Raw genomic sequence first — 19,309 nt, forward strand, 5'->3', positions numbered from 1 at the left:
ATAATAATACCGGTAATGTTATTTGCTTTACGTCCCACTAACTACTCGTACCGTTTCTGGAGGCGTCGTAATTTAGTCCCACAGGAGTTCTTTTTACGTGCCAGTAAATCTACCGACACGAGGCTGGCGTATTTGAGCACCTTCGAATACCACCGGACTGAGCCAAGATCGAGCCTGCTAAGGTGAAACCAAGAAACCAGTGCTTTAACCGTCTGAGCAACTCAGACTGGACACTTTTATTTTGATAAATTTATTAAGCACTGCAAAGGCAGCAGTAAGTTATGCTTTATTTTACCATTACACATATGCTTTTCGTTTGCAAGCACGAAATAATAATGTAATTTTTTCGTCCCAATAACTACTTTGACGGGTTGTGGAGACGGCGAGGTGCCGGAATGTTGTACCGCAGGACTGTTTTTAATGCAAGTAAATCTAGACACACGAAACTGGCGTATTTCAGCACCTTGAAATACCTCCGAATTGAGCCTCCATCGAACCCGAACCTGCCAAGATGGGTTCTATCGTCCGAGGTACTCAGCCCGGCAATAGAGCTTGGAATACGTTGGAAATGCGGTTAGGGGCGCAAAATTGTGAACTTTCATTGAGGAGATACTGGGTTCGAACTCCACTGTTGACAGCCCTGAAGATGGTTCTCCGTGGTTTCCCATTTTCACATCAGGAAAATGCTGGAGCTGAACCTTTATTAAGGCCACGAACGCTTCGTTCTCACTTCTACCCTTTTTCTGTCCCATCGTCGCCATAAGACCTATCTGTGTCGGTGCGACGTAAAGCCAATTTTGAAAATCATCATATTTAGGACATTATACAACTGTCGAGATCCATAGTTATAAAAGATGAGAAGTATTTTCCGGGCAGACATTATTGGCGAGTAGTTAATAATAATAATAATAATAATAATAATAATAATAATGGTATTTGCGTTACGTTTACGGTTTTCGGAGATGATGAGGTGCCGGAATTTAGTCCCGCAGGGGTTCTATTTACGTGCCACTAAATCTACCGGCACGAGTGTGACGTATTTGAGCACATTCAAATACCACCGGACTGGGCCAGGTTCGAACCTGCGAGGTTGGAGTCAAAAGGTCACACCTCAACCGTCTGAGCCATACAGCCCGGCAGGAAGCACGAAATATAGGTACGTTTAATTTATTTATTTGTATAACATGTACATTATTCGTTTGACGTAAAACGTTGGCTGTGCTTGGCTAATTCAATTCAATCTCATGCTTGCTTTCGTTGGCGTAAAGACACAGGTTTTCAGGTCATTTCCATACTCACTAGACCACGGGGCTGACGACCACAGATATCTCAATCCCCTAAATGACGTAACAGCAAATGAACCAGTATTAACGCTGACAATTCGATACATCTCCAGGGCCCGAAACCGATAACTAGGGTTGTCTGAAGCCCCTAAGACGGAAAGTAAATACTAACAACAAAACCAGTCTGGCGAGAATGTAACGTAACATGGTGTACACCGAGAGCAGCCTTCAGCTGTTATCGTAGTTCAGTTGCTCGTAAACATAAAACCAGTTTGGCAAGTATATTACATAACATCTCGTGGCATTGCATAGGTAGCGTTCAGCAGTTACAGTAGTACATTTGCTCTGAAACATAAACAGAAACCAGTTTGGCAAGGATGGCGCGTGACTTGCCTGTTATCAACGAAAAGCTATTCATTCACAGAACAAGGCATGCTACCTATTCTAAAAACATCGTATCCCTTTGCTCTCGAAAATAACTTCCGCAGATTACTAAAAGTTTGATATATAGTCGTTCGTCACATCGTTCTCTATTGCTACAAGAAATATCTGCACGTATACACCTAACACCCTGTATTTATTCGCCCAGGTATATTGTGCTGTTTGAACTGCCCGCGCTAGCCATAGGGACAATTATAATGACAATTCACAGACATAGCACTGCCATTCGTCGGTGAAAGCCCTGGACCTCAAGTGAGAAACAAAAGACTGCACGACCAGCGGAATACAACATAAAGAAGTCCTGTCTACGGCCCGTAAGTATGTATACATATTTCTCCAGATATTTCTCTAGTAACGACGGTATTTCTTAATTTATCACGGATTTTTCTTTTTTGGTGTAAAAGCAATTATTATGTTCCAGTGACATTTTCTGGATACCTTTGGTCTACATAACCAAGACGAGCTGCTCGACTAAGTGGTATCCCGATCTGTCGGTGGACAGATGACGTGGAATGACATTAGTAGACGTATGTCCGACTCGTTGGCTGAATGGTCAGCGTCCTGGCCTTCGGTTCAGAGGGTCCCGGGTTCGATTCCCGGCCGGGTCGGGGATTTTAACCATAATTGGTTAATTCCAATGGCCCGGGGGCTGGGTGTTTGTGCTGTCCCCAACATCCCTGCAACTCACACACCACACATAACACTATCCTCCACCACAATAACACGCAGTTACCTACAAATGGCAGATGCCGCCCACCCTCATCGGAGGGTCTGCCTTACAAGGGCTGCACTCGGCTAGAAATAGCCACACGAAAAAAAGTAGACGTATAAGTTTGAGTGGTGTCTTTAAAAATAGGAAAGGCCATAATATGAAAATACAATTGGAATGTAAGAGGACAAATTGGGGCAAATATTAGTATATTGGACAAGGAGTAAGGGATTGGAATAATTTACCGAGGGAAATCTTCGATAAATTTCGAAGTTCTTTGAAAACGTTTTTAAGAAAAGACTAGGAAACAATTGATAGGGAATCTGTCACCTGGGCGACAGCTCTAAACGCAGATTGATTGATTGATTGATTGATTGATTGATTGATTGATTGATTGATTGATTGATTGATTGATTGATTGATTGATTGATTGATTGATTGATTGATTGATTGATTGATTGATTGATTGATTGATCGGCCGCCAACGTCCGTGGAAGGTATGGTACTTCCAGAAAAAAAGGAATGAAAATGAAAATCTGCAGTCTGTTTCTAATCATTCGACAGCGTCAGGAATGGACTGAATGAAGCCTCAATGTAGCTGCGAGGATATGAATTGTGCCGGCTGCCGAGGCTTGTCCCAATCCTCTGGGGCAATGATTGTCTGACAGATGAAATTAAATGATATAGGAGAGTATATCTGGAATGAAAGATGACACGGAAAACCGCAGTACCCGGAGAAAAACCTGTCGTGCCTCCGCTTTGTCCAGCACAAATCTCACCCTGAGCGACCGGGATTTGAACCACTGCATCCAGCGGTGATGGGTCGGCGCACTGCGTTCTGATCTATGGAAGCTCACCAGAAGAAAAATAATAAGTTTGAAGTATTATTTCTAGCAGTAGATGTGTGTAAAGGTATCAAATTATACAAAACTAAAAGAACTAGCCGACAAGGTTTTTTACACAAGAAGTCTGATTAGAGTGAATTTAGTGCATTTTGTCATAATGATGTAGTCAGAATTGTTATAATCAGGCACAGCCTTTTTGTGACAGCAACATCTTAAAATTTGATTTTAGCAATCTCCTTTACCTGCCAGAGGAACCTTTACTTCATACTGAACCCTTTGGTCCATACTGAAGGATACCTACCTTTCATACCTATCACCAAAGTTCATGAGATCTGTCTCTTGGGTCGTACCGGGTTCTTTGTCACTTGCTGAGGTGAAGGTAGGGTTCAGTAATTCTAATCTATGTACTCAAACGAAAGGTCTGTTTTAAAAAGAATTCCTATTTATTCAAGTATTTTATGTAGCATTTCTGCCATATCAACGGTATCATTGGAACACCACAATTAATTTTACATAGAGGGTCAGAACATTGGTGTGGGCCTTTGACGTAACTGCCTGACGGGCACCCTTACTAGAATCCATTGTCTCAATTATTAACTAAAGAAAGGAAAGTCTGGAAATCCTTAAATTCGGCTTCCATGTGAGACTACATGTACCATCATAGTGATTCTTTATGGTCCAGACCTCGTAACACGAACTCTGGACTCTGGGTATAATTAAGGCGGTCCAATCGGTGTGTGCCACACAGTGGTTATACGGCATGGACCCTTAATTGAATCGATGTGACCTGCGACTATGTCATGGACCGACATCTAAACTTCTAAGTTACTTTAAAGTCATTGTGGATGATGACCGCAAGGAAAATGATGCTACAGTGGCATAAGGCTCTAATCTAAGTCACTGAGGTTGATAACCCCCTGACCATCCTAGTTTCTAAGCTGAAGGCTAAACACTTATGTTACATCGGTTGATGACCCAAGTTTCCACTTTACTATCCCCAGCACATTCACTGTTCAATCAATCAAAGTTAAATAATACAACAATAGCGATGCTCAAAATACTTTGTGGCAGTAAAATCAATTACCCTCGGATATGTCCTCTTTATGGTTAGTTTAACATTTACACATTCCCCAGAAAACAAACTAAGATTTCCAGAATGCATCTCCAAGTTATTCGCTTGATTTAAAGTTATTTCAAAATGCGATTTCACTGAATTTAATAATTAAATAAATTTAAATGATTTAATGAAATCTTAAAGAACAACAAATTCTATCTCCGCGGACTAATGGTTTCTTCACAAATCCCCACGCAACTGTGATGTAAAAATTTTAATCCTGTGATGTTTATATGTTTATTCCGATAGCTGGAAAAGAACTATTACATCATTCATGTCCAGTTTATATCTTGTTTCATGACCTCACACTTTAAGTCTAATCTAATCCTAGTCATTATTAACACTTGGATAACCGTAATAATCTACGTACAAACCAAAAGCAACTCGCCATATAATTACGATGTCATATCTCGTCATAACATTCTATAAAGTTTGCGCACCCCTCACAGACAAACAATCATCAATACCATCGCTCTATATTTTGGACAACCCTAAATTTGGCTAATCTTGTTCATTATACTCTAAGTTCGTGGTCTCAAATGCACATTACGTTCCCAATTAAACTAATTTACAGTATCTAATAACCCACACTTTATTCCCGGATGAAAATTTCAACTTAATCCAACATTTAACGTTATCCTCTGCCGAGAAATGCAATCTCAATTCCATGCGTAACACACTCTGCATGTCCCGTTATCCCAGCGGCGAACCCCTATCAGCTGACGGCATTTCGCCCCAATCCCGCTTGGCAGTGACATGAGACATCTGGTCGTTCTACCTGACTGGCTTCTCAGAATGCAACCTTTAAACTCTGCCGACATAATTACACAAATACGATATTCTAACCAACAAAATGCACATAGATTATACTTCAAAATGCCCACAATAATTGTACACGTCGCAAATTAATACCGGCGCGGATTCTTGTATTCTGCTTTCCATTCCCAACATTATACAAAACCTTCCTCGTGCTTCCATAAGTCCCGGCTTCATTGACAGGTCTCCAACCTGATTCACAAATCTCATCTCGACTCACACGACAAAACTAACCTCTGTTTCCCAAACTCACGACTGTAATAAAATCCTTACTAGAATCCACGACGTCTAATAACGCACAGTGCCTTAATAATGAATAACTTCGCATAAAATGATATCGTATTTTCATAACTGGATTTTCACAAAAATGACTGTAAAATTCTATCAAATCATTTTATTGTCAGTCAAACACAGTTTGAATGGGCCTAGAAAAACGTTTCACTCCGTGACCAAATTCATCACTTTATACTCTCACCCGACAGCGCGCTTCCACTCGATTGAAAATGGGCAACCAGGGATTTCTTATATTATTTACGTCAAAATTTCAGACAGAAACTTTTTACGTCGAATGAGCATCTTAATTTGACATCACAAAATATAGGCAGTAAACATACGGCAATGACTATCTACATTGGACGTGATATCACTTCGAAACCCTATTCAATAACTTTTTACATCATACGGCACTCGCAAGACTTCAAAAATTATCCAAGTGGAAAATAAAACAAATGACCCTTTCTTCGTCGTATTCTGACATTTACAAAAACCACATAGGGGCGACCAACTGCGTTGTATATACTCCCTTCAATTACACATATTTTAGACATCATCAAACAAGATATAATAGGTGGTAAAATGGTAAGTCACATACTTTAGGTTACGCCATCGTTCATCATTGGGCTCACGTGTGACACTGGCATCTTTATTTAGCCATTTTTACATTTTTGGCTGTACAGATCATTTTATTCTTCCGGTTTCCTGGAAATAAAGCATTAAAGAAAGAAAATGCCCTTCACTTGTTCTTGTTGAGCGCACACGATGGACTGTAATTAGTTCCGCACACGAATTACTTCCTTTATGCAAATTTATTCGGTACTTTGACCTTCCTATCTGTTGCAACTATTTCCACTTCAAGAAAAACTCTCTCCACATGAGTCAAGACCCCAGCCACAACGACTAAAATCTGTTGATTGGACTTAGTCTACTTTTGTCGTTCGATTTTACAGAGCAGCTCAACCCTCTGTCTTCAGCCTCGTGATACAAAATGCAGGGCTTCGTCATGGCGTCCCTTCATATTTATAGAAACTTCCCCCTCTCTCCGGGCATCTCCCCTTGCCGCCAAAAAAATTTCTGTAACTTTTCTGACTTAACTAAACTGTAATTACAAGAGTTCTGAAGGTGACTACATACTTGCTACATTTCCAGCGGTAGTGTTCATGGACATTTAAAATTTTTACATATTCAATTAGCTGGATAAATGACCTCATTTGATAGGCACTATTTTTTCGACTTGGCTTGGGCACGCCATACACACGCGCTCTTCTGAAATAGTTCACAAAATGACTTAAGATTCTTCCGCCGTTGACACGTGCGAATGACGTCACGTATCCCAGAGCGTGGGATAGAAGGTAATCACCCCCTCGCCACGTGTCAATTCCGTGCTATCAAGAATCGAACTTCTTATTCCAATTGACAATTTAATACATAATATTCTTGGGGCACAAACGTCATGGGTTCAATATGTATCAAGATAATTCGAGATGCATTTAAAGAAATCATATAAATATCATGCTGAAGCACCAAAACATATGACTGCACAGGTTAAATCCTGTTTTGATATGCGCAGACCTGTTAAAAATCTGACATTGTGATCTGTCAGTATTGGGCAGACTGTGAGCGTGTTAGCACGAATATCGCTAGTGAAATATTTCCTTCTTTCCTGTTTACAGTGCAAGTTGTGTTTTAGTGTTTTGATTTTCTACCATACCGAGAAAATGTGTAAATCCTGCAGATAATTTCTGCTGTATTTGTGTTGAGCTGGCCTCCAACTCTCAGAGGCGACATTTCACGCGACCCTTGAAAGAGTGCTATGAACTTTATTTTAATTGTCGATTTGGTGATTTTTATAAGCGATGGGCCCAAAATATGTGCTGTGTTTCGTGTGTTAGACTGTTGACTAATAAGTGGAAAAATTGTACACATCATATGCTATTTGTAATTCCCATTATATGGAGGGAACTGAAGGATCATCGAAGCAATTGTTATTTTTGTTTAGCAAATATTAGAGGAATCACATCTAAATAAAAATAATATACAGTTAAGTATCAGAATTTGCTATCTGCAATAAGGCCAGTCTTACACAATGAAGAGCTCCCTTTAATAGTATATGCAGATTAGGCCTTAACTTGTAACTCTGATTCTGTTCATCAGAACCATAGTTCCCCATTCAGCAAGACCTTAATGACCGGATTCGGGATTTAAAGCTGTATAAACAGCAAGCTGAAGATTTAACTTCCTGACTCAAAGGCTGGAATCTCCTCCTAACAGATGTACGAATATGTTGCTATCACAGCCGCCATAGTGATTTCAAAGACAGCTTCTCTGAAGAAAATGGCATTGTGTTTTGAAATGATATTTGTTCTGTAATGCAAATCTTGGTCATCAACACCGGCCGATGAGTGGCGGTTCATTGACTCGTCTAAAGTTAGTTTGAAGGCTGTGCTGCTACATATCGGCAACGAACTTCCATCAATACTTGTAGCGCATGCCGCTGATGAGAAAGAGACATATGATAACATGAAAATAGTTTTGGGGAGAATACAATATGAAAAATACAAATGGAATATCTTTGATGACTGAAAGGTTATTGCTATCCTGTAATAATAATAATAATAATAATAATAATAATAATAATAATAATAATAATAATGTTCCGGGGTATTCTGTGGAACGCAGAGGTGAAAGAAGTTTCGGGCTTGAATAGGTCTATCTTTGACAGTCAGAAGACTCATTTAAAACTTTGAAATTAAAGGTTATATTTATTTTGATTTCTTTTCAGAATTAAAAGTTTTAACAATCAATTCGCATTGCGAAAACAGGGTTACAGAACTACTTAGTTAGATCAGGTACAAAGTAGGTAACATTGAAAACATAGATATTAAGAACCTGAGCTTTTCGCTCTTGAAATAGACAATTTAACAAGAGCACCGAAACTCATTTCTAACACATTCAAGGAGAAAGAACTCCCAATTTATTTTAACAGGAAAATTACACCATTATCAAGAGCACTTTTGCTCCAAAATATCACGTGTTACGGCCTTCCAAAGCCACCCAGTTTACATTACAAGAAAGAGCCTTATATGCTCTACAAATGCTACCAAGGAGACTGCGCTCCCAAACCCTTACAGCCTTTAACACTTACACTTTCAGGCCTCTCTAGGCACAACCTACATTTTACAAAATCCTATCAGTTTACACAGGGGTATCAAGTACCCATTCTACAGGGCCTTCGTGGAAAATAACAGGTTCAATTACTGGCCCAAAAATCAAAATGTATGGAGGCGAATACTTGCGCTCCTTGAAATCAAAAGGTAAAAACCCCACTGGGGCTTGCGGCCCGACGATGCAGAGGCTAATCCCACACTACTGAAGTGACCGGATGGACAAGTTAATTTAAAATTTATAAGTGAAACATAGTTACAAAATCATAGTCACCTCAAGGTAAATTGAAGGGAGATTCGAGAAGGTACCGCATTTTCTAGCCCCGGTTTTCAGTTAAGTACTTTTGACTTACTTGAAACTTTTGCATGAGAAGTAAGAAAGTTTACGTATTAGGAAATTGACAGTTACATAGTTAAAGATAAGAACCTTCCCCTCGAATCAGCTTGCGGAGATACCTATAGAGATAGAAAAGTGGTGGCCATTACCTTAGCTGAGGCTCTGCCTGCCAATGAATGAGGGCCCAACCTCCTCTCTTAACACACAACCTCAATAACGCGACGATCAATAAGTTAGCTCGAAAAAGCGTCAGCTTTTATACCCGAGAGGAAGGTTCGAGAAGGTTCTGGACTAAAACCAAACACACCTTCTCAAATAGATACAAGAAGCGTTTGATTGGCTGAAAAATAAATCCACAAAATTTGTGACTGGCCAGACTCCAGCTGGCGGGATGAGTAAATAGTGTTCCAAAGCTAGAAGTATCAAAAATAAGGAAAGTCAATTCAGTTCAGAAAACCTATAAACACGAAATTTCTTTAAACTTCTAGTTGTTCCACTTTGCACCAGAATCCAAACTTCTTGAAATAGTTGTCGTAAACTGTGATACACCAAAAAAAACAAAAGACAACCAGTCAATTTTGGAAACCTTAAAATAACCAAATGCTCTATCACTTTAGTAGTGATATCTGTTGTTCCACGTCCCAAATTCTTGTACTAGTTGTTTCAATTTATATGTGATAGATAGCGTTCTTGAAGGCGCTTCATTTAAATGCACGGAGTTGAGGTGTACCTCGCAGTATAATAATAATAATAATAATAATAATAATAATAATAATAATAATAATAATAATAATAATAATAATAATATTTTTTTTTGCTAGGGGCTTTACGTCGCGCCGACACAGATAGGTCTTATGGCGACGATGGGATAGGAAGGGCCTAGGAGTTGGAAGGAAGCGGCCGTGGCCTTAATTAAGGTACAGCCCCAGCATTTGCCTGGTGTGAAAATGGGAAACCACGGAAAACCATTTTCAGGGCTGCCGATAGTGGGATTCGAACCTACTATCTCCCGGATGCAAGCTTACAGCCGCGCGCCTCTACGCGCACGGCCAACTCGCCCGGTAATAATAATAATAATAATAATAATAATAATAATAATAATAATAATAATAATAACGGGAAACGGAGAGTGGAAGGTCCCCACCGTCGGCTGTCCTGAGAATGGAGTTCTGTGATTTTCAATTCTCCTGCACTAAGGCGAATTCCTAGAAAGTTCCTAGTATAGGCCACGCCGCCAACCCAGTTACCTCCTCCGAACATCTCCTTCACCATATGACATCTCCCTGGCCTGAGAGAGAGCGTTACCGTCTAGAAGGCCCGCCTCCCACCTTCAGGGACGGAATGAAAACGTTTTAGAAGTAGTATTACATCGTATACAAGTGGGCCATACAGGGAAATATAATGTGAGGAAAGTCATAGGACAATGTACGCCTGGGACAATTAAACGTGAATACCATTCCTAATCGATTAGTCCTGCTAAATAATTTAGTCAAGGAGTGTACATTCGTGACTGACAGTAGGCAAGGGGCCTGCAATTACAATGAAAACTCCCCAAACAGGTCTTCACGTGAGAAACGACATATGACGACCTCACTCTCGTCTTTCTTGGATAACGGTAGGAGCCATCCAATGTAACAAAATCCTACAACATTTACACTACTTAACCTAGAATTCTTCCCCTGTGAACCATGTGTCCTTGCAGCGGTGGGGAGGCTTGCGTGTCCCACTGAAGCAGATAGCCCAGCCGTAGGTGCAACCATATCGGATGGGTATCTGTTGAGAGACCAGACTAACGAATGGTTCATCGAAAGTGGGGTAGCAGCCTTTCAGAAGTTGCAAGAGTGGCAGTCTAGATGATTGACTGATATGGTATTGTAATAATACTTAAAATGGCTTACTTGTGTTGATACTGCTACACAGATGAAAGCAATGGGAAACTGCAACCATATCTAACTCCCGAGGAAATACAGCTCTCTCTATATGAATGATATACTGATGATGGCTTCCTCCTGGGTAAAATACTCCGGAGGAAAAATAGTCCCGCATTCTGATCTCCGCGTGAATACTGACATTCTGCAAGTCGGAGCGTGGAATGTTAGAAGTTTGAATCGCTGTAGTAGCTTAGAGAATTTGAAAAGGCTGATGCATAGACGAAAGTTAGACGTAGTTGGTATAAATGAAGTACGTTGGCAGGAAGAGCAGAATTTCTGGTCAGGCGACTACAGAAAATCAAACAGGGGAAATCCAGGAGCAAGTTTAATAATGAATAAGGAAGTAGGGCAGCGGGTAAGCTACTACGACCAGCATAGTGAAAGGATTACTGCGGTCGAGAGATACACCAAGCCAATGCCCACCACAATAGTGCAGGTCTATATGCCCACTAGTTCAGCGGATCACGAAGAAATCGAAAGAATATGCGAATAGATAGAATATTTAATACAATATGTAAAAGGTGATGAGAATCTAATTGTGATGGGAGACTGGAATGCAGTGGCAGACCAAGGAATAAAAGGTAATACAGTTGGAGAGTACGGATTGGGACAAATGAATGAAAAAGGAAGCCAGCTGGTTGAATTCTGCACCGATCACAATTTAGTTCTGGCTAACACTTGGTTCAGATCGCACAAACGACGGTTGTATACATGGACGAGACCTGGAGAAATTGGAAGGTATCAAATAGATTCCATTATGATTAGGCAGAGATTTAGAAACCAAGTATAGGAGTGCAAGACTTTCCCAGAAGCAGACGTGGACTCTGACCACAACCTGTTGGTCATGAAATGCCGTCTGTAGTTGAAGAAATTGTAGAAAGGAATAAATGCAAGGAGATGGGATCTAGACAAGTTGAAAGAAAATAGTGTGGAGGATTGTTTCAAGGTTTGTGTAACAGAGGGACTAAATGAATAGGCTGAAGGAAACACAGTAGAGGATGAATGGACAGTGATGAAGAATGAGATCAGTAAAGCTGCTGAAGAAAAGTTGGGAAGAAAGGAAATATTAACTAAGAAACAATGGGTAACTCAAGATACACCAGACAGGATTGAGGAACGACGAAAGTATAAAAATGCAAGAAATGAAAAGGGCAGAAAAGAATACAGGCGAATAAAGAATGTAGATATAAATTGCAGGACAGCTAAGGAAGAATGGCTGAAAGAGAAGTGCAAGGATGTTGAAGGTTGTATGGCCCTAGGAAAGGCAGATGCTGCATACAGGAAAATCAAGGAAACCTTTGGAGAAAGGAAAAGTAGGTGTATGAATATTAAAAGCTCAGATGGAAAACCACTTCTAGGGAAATAAGACAAGTTAGAAAGATGGCAGGAACATATCCAACAGTTGTATCAAGGTAAATAATTAGATGATAGTGTTCTGGAACAAGAAGAGCCTGTTGATGCTGATGACATGGGAGACCCAATTTTGAGGTCAGAATTCGACAGAGCTTTGAGAGACCTAAGTAGGAACAAGGCACCAGGGATTGATGACTTAACCTCAGATTTACTGACTACCTTAGGAGAAACCAGCATGGACAGGTTATTCCGTTTAGTATGTAAGATGTATGATACAGGAGAAGTGCCATCCGATTTTCGGCAGAATGTTGTTATACCTATTCCCAAGAAAGCCGGTGCTGACCAGTGTGAAAACTACCGCAGCATCCAGGCGCGTATACAAGAGAGGGGGCCAGGGGGCCTTCCCCCCCCCCACCTCCGAAATAATGAATGTAAAGGAAAAGTACTGTAATCTGAATTATTTTAATGAATCATGCGCGAAGGCATCGTCTATTTTCCCGTGTAGGTGAGGGGAGTGGGGTGGAAGTGGTGTGAAGTTCGTGTCAGTGGTCACTGACAATTTGATTTTTCTGAACACCGAAAGCTTACGCTCCCAACCGGCTATCTGCGCGTGCGCGGTCAACTGAACTGCATTAGTCGCCGCCAGAGGCCAGCACATCAACCGAGCGCTAGGGGTGTGATGAACATTGTGATGACATCTGTTGTACTGAAGTATGGTGCTGTTGTAAGTGTTAATGTTTACGTACCTTATCAGTATACTGAAGTTGACCGTAAGTGAATCACAATCGTAATGAAGAGGCAAGCTTCCATTCAAAACTTTTCGCCAAAATAACAAGTGTCAATAAGCCTGTTGGTGATAGTCCTGAAGTCGGTAACGTTACGAATGGACAAAGTGCAAATGGGCGTGACGGTGACAATGCTGAAGTTGGCTGCGTTGGTAGAACTGCTTCTTGTGATGTCGCTACTTCGGGCTCAAGTAATGTAGTTCCGGTTATGGAGGATAGTAGGCCTAACCAAGTAAGGAAAATAATCTATGATATTGGAAACCATTGTCAAAACAATTCCGTTCAGTCATTCACAAACGAAAAAAGAAATTTATATTAGAAAACGTTTGGAAACCTCAGCATGGATACAAATTTTCCTCCATTACTAGTTCAACTCATACTAGATCTTTTCAAATGAAGTGGCTAGAAGAATTTACATGGTTAGCTTATTCAGAGGAAAAATCTGGATCTTTTTGCAAGTAGGCCTACAGAGTGTTATTTTCCCATACCGAGTATGTAGGGAAAGGAGGTCACCAAGTAGCAGGGGCATTGGTCACTCAGGCTTTTACCAATCTTAAAAAAGCCAGGGTAATGTTTAACAAACATGAAAACTATCATAAGAAATATGTTTTGATCGCTGAAAATACAAAAGTTTTAGTTAAGAAAAAGGCTGAAAGTGTTATCATCAAGTCAATGCCCAGAAAAGGCTGGATATTGAGAATAATTGAAAACGGCTAATCCCTCTAATACAAACAATACGTCTTTGCGGGAGGCAGCAAATAGCTCCAAGGGGTCATCGTGACTCTGGACGAATAAACCTTGAAGAACCGGACCAAAAGATGGGAATTTTCGATCGTTGTTGAGATACCGAGCCAACAGTGGGGATAATAATCTTAAAGACTAATTAACGACCAGTGGTGGGAAGACGATGTACACAAGTTCTTTCATTCAAAACGAACTGATTAACACATTCGGTCACTTAATGCAATCACAAATTGTAGAAAACGACAGAAACTATGTTTTTATTCCGTTTTAGCAGATGAAACCACTGACATCAGCAAAATCGAACAGTTTTTTCTCAGTGTACGTTACGTAGAGGAGCAAACTTTCAAAATCAGAGAAGATTTTTCTGACATTCGTCCCCGTTTATGACGTCACTGGAGCAGGTTTGGCTAACACAATATTGGAGACCTTGTCAACATTAGGGCTTGACCTAAACAAAATGAGAGGCCACGATGAGCGGGCAATTCAGAGGAGTACAAGCTTCCATCAAAGAAAAGCTACCGTTGGCCCTGTTCTTCACACACCCTAAATTTATGTTTGTCAGATGCGAGCAAAATACCTTCTATAAGAAACTGTATGGGTGTCATAAAAGAAGTCTGTGGATTCTTCATATGTCAGCCAAAAGAACCGAAATATTGAAATCAATGATTTCTGAATGCTGTCCAGAACAAAAGGAAAAGAAACTTATTTCACTGTGCCAAACACGAAGGGTAGAAATGCACGACTCAGTAATTTTATTTATTTATTTATTTATTTATTTATCATGCCTTTGTAGGTGGCGAAGTTAGGGTTCTTGGCCCTCTCTTACACTTAACCACTATACACATCATTGAGAGCAGAGTTTGAGTACATATTATATAATAAATGATAACCTACACAAAAATACCTCTCACTTTTCTAACTCACATTCATACGATCATTCATTCTTTCCAGTCATACAAGTTAGTCAGCTGCATTCAGCAGGTAGTCTCGGCAAGCAGTCTTAAATTTAAGTAATGAAGTGGAATTTCTGACGCTGACAGGCAGGGAATTCCAAAGTCTAGAACCCGCCACAACAAATGAGTTGTTGTACATGGAGGAGCGGTGAACAGGAATAGAAAGGGAGGAACCAGAGCGGGTATTACTGCAGTGAAAGGAGGACAAATACTTAAGCTGTGATGAAATGTATAGTGGTCTGTCTTCAGAGAGCAGTCTGTATATCTGTATCAGTATGTGATACATCCGTCGTTTGTCAGGTTTTAGCCATGAAATAGCGTGATAGTATGGGGTGACATGTGTGTCATAACTCAGACTGTATATAAATCTAAGGCAACAATTAAGCGCTCGCTGAAGTTTCGAAGTCTGCTCTTTTGTTGCGTCTACCAGAATGACGTCACAGTAGTCGAGAACGGGAAGCACCAGCGTTTGTATGAGTTTGACTCTCACAATACAAGGTAAAATATCGCTGTTTCTTTTAACCGAATGAAGTATCGAAAATATTTTTTTACACACATTCTTAATATATTCAGACCAATTTAAAGTTTCGTTCATTGTCACTCCTAGATTTCTCACAGTTTGGCTGAATGGGATAACTCTACCATTCAGTATAACTGAAGGAATAGTTTCGTATCTTAGTGTGGCCAACAATTTTTGAGAGCCAATAATGATTGCTTGCGTCTTGGAAGGATTAAGGAGGAGGGAATTTTTCAAGGAGTAAGCGTTAAGTCGCTGAAGGTCAGCATTGATGCCTGCTATGGCATGCGGCAAATCAGAGGTCTTACAGTGACAGTAAATTTGTAAGTCGTCCGCAAAAAGATGGTAGCTACAATTCTTTAAATTAGAGGAAATGTCGTTTATATACAAAATAAAGAGCAATGGGCCTAAAACACTACCCTGCGGCGTGCCTTCCTTCCTGGTTCGCCAGTGAGAGGTTTGATCAAGGGTTATAATTCGTTGCGCGCGATTTTTGAGGTACGATGAAAAGAAATTAATAGTTCGTTGATCGAAGTAGTAAGATTGCATCTTGTTTAATAGAGTCTGGATGTTTATAGTGTCAAATGCGCTACTGAAATCGAGGAGAGTAAGTATTGTCACTAGTCTTTGGTCCATTGCGTGCCGTATGTCATCAGTCACTTTGAGCAGGGCAGTTGCTACATTTGTAGCCTACATTTCTCTCCCTATGTAAAATAGAAGGGGAATTAAGTGATTCAACATCTAAGGCTCACACTCTAAGTAGTGCTATTAGTCAATTTGCATTTCTTGTTAATCTTTCTGTTTTGAGTCGGATGCTATCAACCACGCATAACTTATCTGAGCAGTTTCGAAACAAAAATATAGATCTTCCACAGGCCTTGACTAACGTCACGAGTGTCTTACACCTTCTGTCGAAGGAGAGGGCAAAAGCTGATGACTCATTTAAAGCCTTGTATAATCAAGTAGTCCGACTCGTTGGCTGAACGGTCAGCGTACTGGCCTTCGGTTCAGAGGGATCCCGGGTTCGATTCCCGGCCGGGTCGGGGATTTTAACCTTAATTGGTTAATTCCACTGGCACGGGGGCTGGGTGTATGTGTTGTCTTCATCCTCATTTCATCCTCATCACGACGCGCAGGTCGCCTACGGGTGTCAAATAGAAAGACCTGCAGCTGGCGAGCCGAACCCGTCCTGGGATATCCCGGCACTAAAAGCTATACGACATTTCATTTTCATAATCAAGTACAGTTATTCGCTGCCAAACTTGACATTAAAGAAGAGATTCCAAGAATTTGCTACCTTCAAACAGCACGTAGCAACCTCCCTTACACAACAGAAGGAGAATACTATCGAGTAGTTGTTTATGTGCCATACCTGGACGATTTTTACTCACTAAAACAACGCTTTGAATCTCACAAGGAAACAGTTGCATCCTTACAAAACATCCTTCCACAATTGTGTATCATAACAGATTTCGGTTCACTGCAAGCTGCTTTTAGTTTCTACGAAGAAGATCTGTCACATAAAGAGATTTTTGCAAAGTGAGTTTATGTTGTGGAAAGAAAAGTGGAGTCAGGAAAATCCTTCAAATCTTCCAAAAACGGCTGTAAATTCTCCAAAAAAATGTGACAAGACTTTCTTCCCCAACATCAATACCCTTCTCAAATTACTCGCAGTTCTTCCTGTTTCTATCGCAACCGTAGAAATAACTTTCTCTAGCTTAAGGAGACTGAAGACTTACTTAAGGAACAGCACAAAGTAGGCTTAACGGGCTTGCTTTATTCTCTATCCACAAAGACGACATAGTTCAGAGGGATCCCGGGTTCGAAGTTCTTGATAAGTTTTCAAGTGTGAATCAGGCCAAATCAATGTGTTTTCTTTTTTTCCTTATTAAAGTATTTGAAATCGTCCGACCTCTTAAAATTACTTAACCTGACGTTACATTAATCTTGCCTCCCCCCTAAAAAATATATTCTATAATCGCCACTGGAACCATCAGTTTAGTATCTCACGCCTGCAAAATTTTAACACGTATTATTTACAGAAGAATGGAAAGACAAGTTGAAACTTAGTTGGAAGAATATCAGTTTAGCTTCGGAAGAAATGTAGGAACACGTGATGCAACCTTGACTTTTCGTCTGATCTTGAAGGACCGAATTAAGAAAGACAATCCCACGTACATGGCGTTCGAAGATCCAGAAAAGGCATTCGATAATGGTGATTGGACCAAGCTGTATGAGATTCTGAAGGTGATCGTAATCAGATACCGAGAAAGGAGAATTATCTACAATCTATACAAAATTCAGTCTACAGTGATAAGAATCGAGGGCTTAGAAAAGAAACAGCAATCCTGAAAGGAGTGAGGCAAGGCGTGAGTTTGTCCCCTCTCCTTTTCAATGTTTACATAGAACAGTGATGAAGGATATCAAAGAGGAATTTGGAAAGGTTACCAAAGTTCAGGGAGAGAAAATCGAAACCCTGAAATTTGCCGATGTTATTGTTATTTTATCTGTCTGCGCAGAAGATCTGGAGAAATTGCTGAATGGCATGGACAGAGTCTTGGGGAAGGAATATAGGATGAAAATAAATAAGTCCAAAACAAAATTAATGGAGTGCGGTCGAACAAAGTCAGGTGATGCATGAAATATTACATTAGGAAATGAAGTCTTAAAGGAAGTAGATGAATATTGTTACTTGGCTAGTAAAATAAGTAATGATGGTCAAAGTAAGGAGGACATAAAATGCAGACTAGCACAAGCAAGGAAGGCCTTTCTTAAGAAAATAAATGTTCTCACTTGGAACATTGATATAGGACTTAGAAATATTATTTTCAAGACTTTCGTCTAGAGCTTGGCATTTTATGGAAGTGAAATATGGACGATAACTAGCTCAGAAAGAAAGAGATTAGAATATTTTGAAATGTGGTGTTACGGAAGAATGCTGAAGGTGAGATGGGTGGATAGAATCACGAATGAAGAGATACTGAATCGAATTGGTGATAGGAGATCGACTGGGCTAATTTGACGAGAATAAGAGATAGAATGGTAGGACACATCTTAAGATACCCAGATCTTGTACATTTGGTTTTTGAGGGAAGTGTAGGTGGTAAGAACGTTAAAGGAGGACCAAGGTACAAATATAACAAGCATATTAGAGCAGTCGTTGTTATGTAGAAATGAAAAGTTTAGCACAGGTTAGGGTGGCATGGATGGCTGTATCAAACCAGTCTATGGACTGATGACTCGAACAACAACAACCTAGAATTGTGCTTACAATGTATAATTCCGTAGCGAAGCACGGGTACATGTGCTAGGAATTAATGAATTTCATTTGTGCATTACTTGAATTTGTTTACATTAACAGACATCTACAGTTATAATGATTTGAAGTAATTGACTACATCATTATATTCTACAGTACCAAAGATTGCAGGAAGGACGAAGGTCCATCAATTATAAATATTGTAATCACTATTTATGTTAAGCAGCAAGTGTTAACAAGGCAGCTTCAAATGTGTACATATAAAAAGGAATATATTAAAACTATACTGGAGACACTGAGTTTTGTTCTGCAGTTCTCGATTCAGTTGTAAGCTTCCTTAGAAAACAAGATTTTGTGTTTCTCTTACCATTCCAGGACACGGCGAACACCAACGAAGCAACAATACCCGCAGCGATGAACATGTTTGTATTGTGGATAGCAGACACTACTGCAATATTTGCTTTGTTATATACCCCGGCGTTCAGGTCTATCACAACCTTAAAGGCACTTAAGGCGTTCCTCATTACAATACGTAATTACAGGAAATAACAAGATATTAGCATCTACAAACATTTTTTCCCAGTGTTACTTATCATACCTCAGGGATAAGAACAAACAAGGCTTTATCACAGTGACACAAAGAAGTTTAACATAACCTTGCAGATGATTGCGTCATACTTTCAAAAAACCTGGCAATTGCATATCGTGAAAACTCTCCAGTTGTATCTCGTCTTTTAATTTACTTGAAATAATAATAATAATAATAATAATAATAATAATAA

At 40.0% G+C, this 19,309-nt stretch overlaps 1 long non-coding RNA gene and 1 pseudogene across 1 annotated transcript in view; one reads left to right on the forward strand and one right to left on the reverse strand.

Moving 5' to 3' along the window:
• The window catches only part of LOC137500863 (uncharacterized), a 31,793-nt gene extending 12,790 nt beyond the window's left edge, over window positions 1–19,003 (reverse strand). The window contains exon 1 of the long non-coding RNA XR_011018255.1: window positions 18,895–19,003. This is a non-coding gene — a long non-coding RNA (uncharacterized lncRNA). The remainder of the gene's footprint in view (window positions 1–18,894) is intronic.
• LOC136858469 (craniofacial development protein 2-like) lies at window positions 11,359–18,658 on the forward strand (annotated as a pseudogene).
• Window positions 19,004–19,309: the final 306 nt, after the last annotated feature.

The sequence above is a fragment of the Anabrus simplex genome, chromosome 1 (genome assembly GCF_040414725.1).
Source record: "Anabrus simplex isolate iqAnaSimp1 chromosome 1, ASM4041472v1, whole genome shotgun sequence".
Taxonomy (NCBI): Eukaryota; Metazoa; Arthropoda; class Insecta; order Orthoptera; family Tettigoniidae; genus Anabrus; species Anabrus simplex.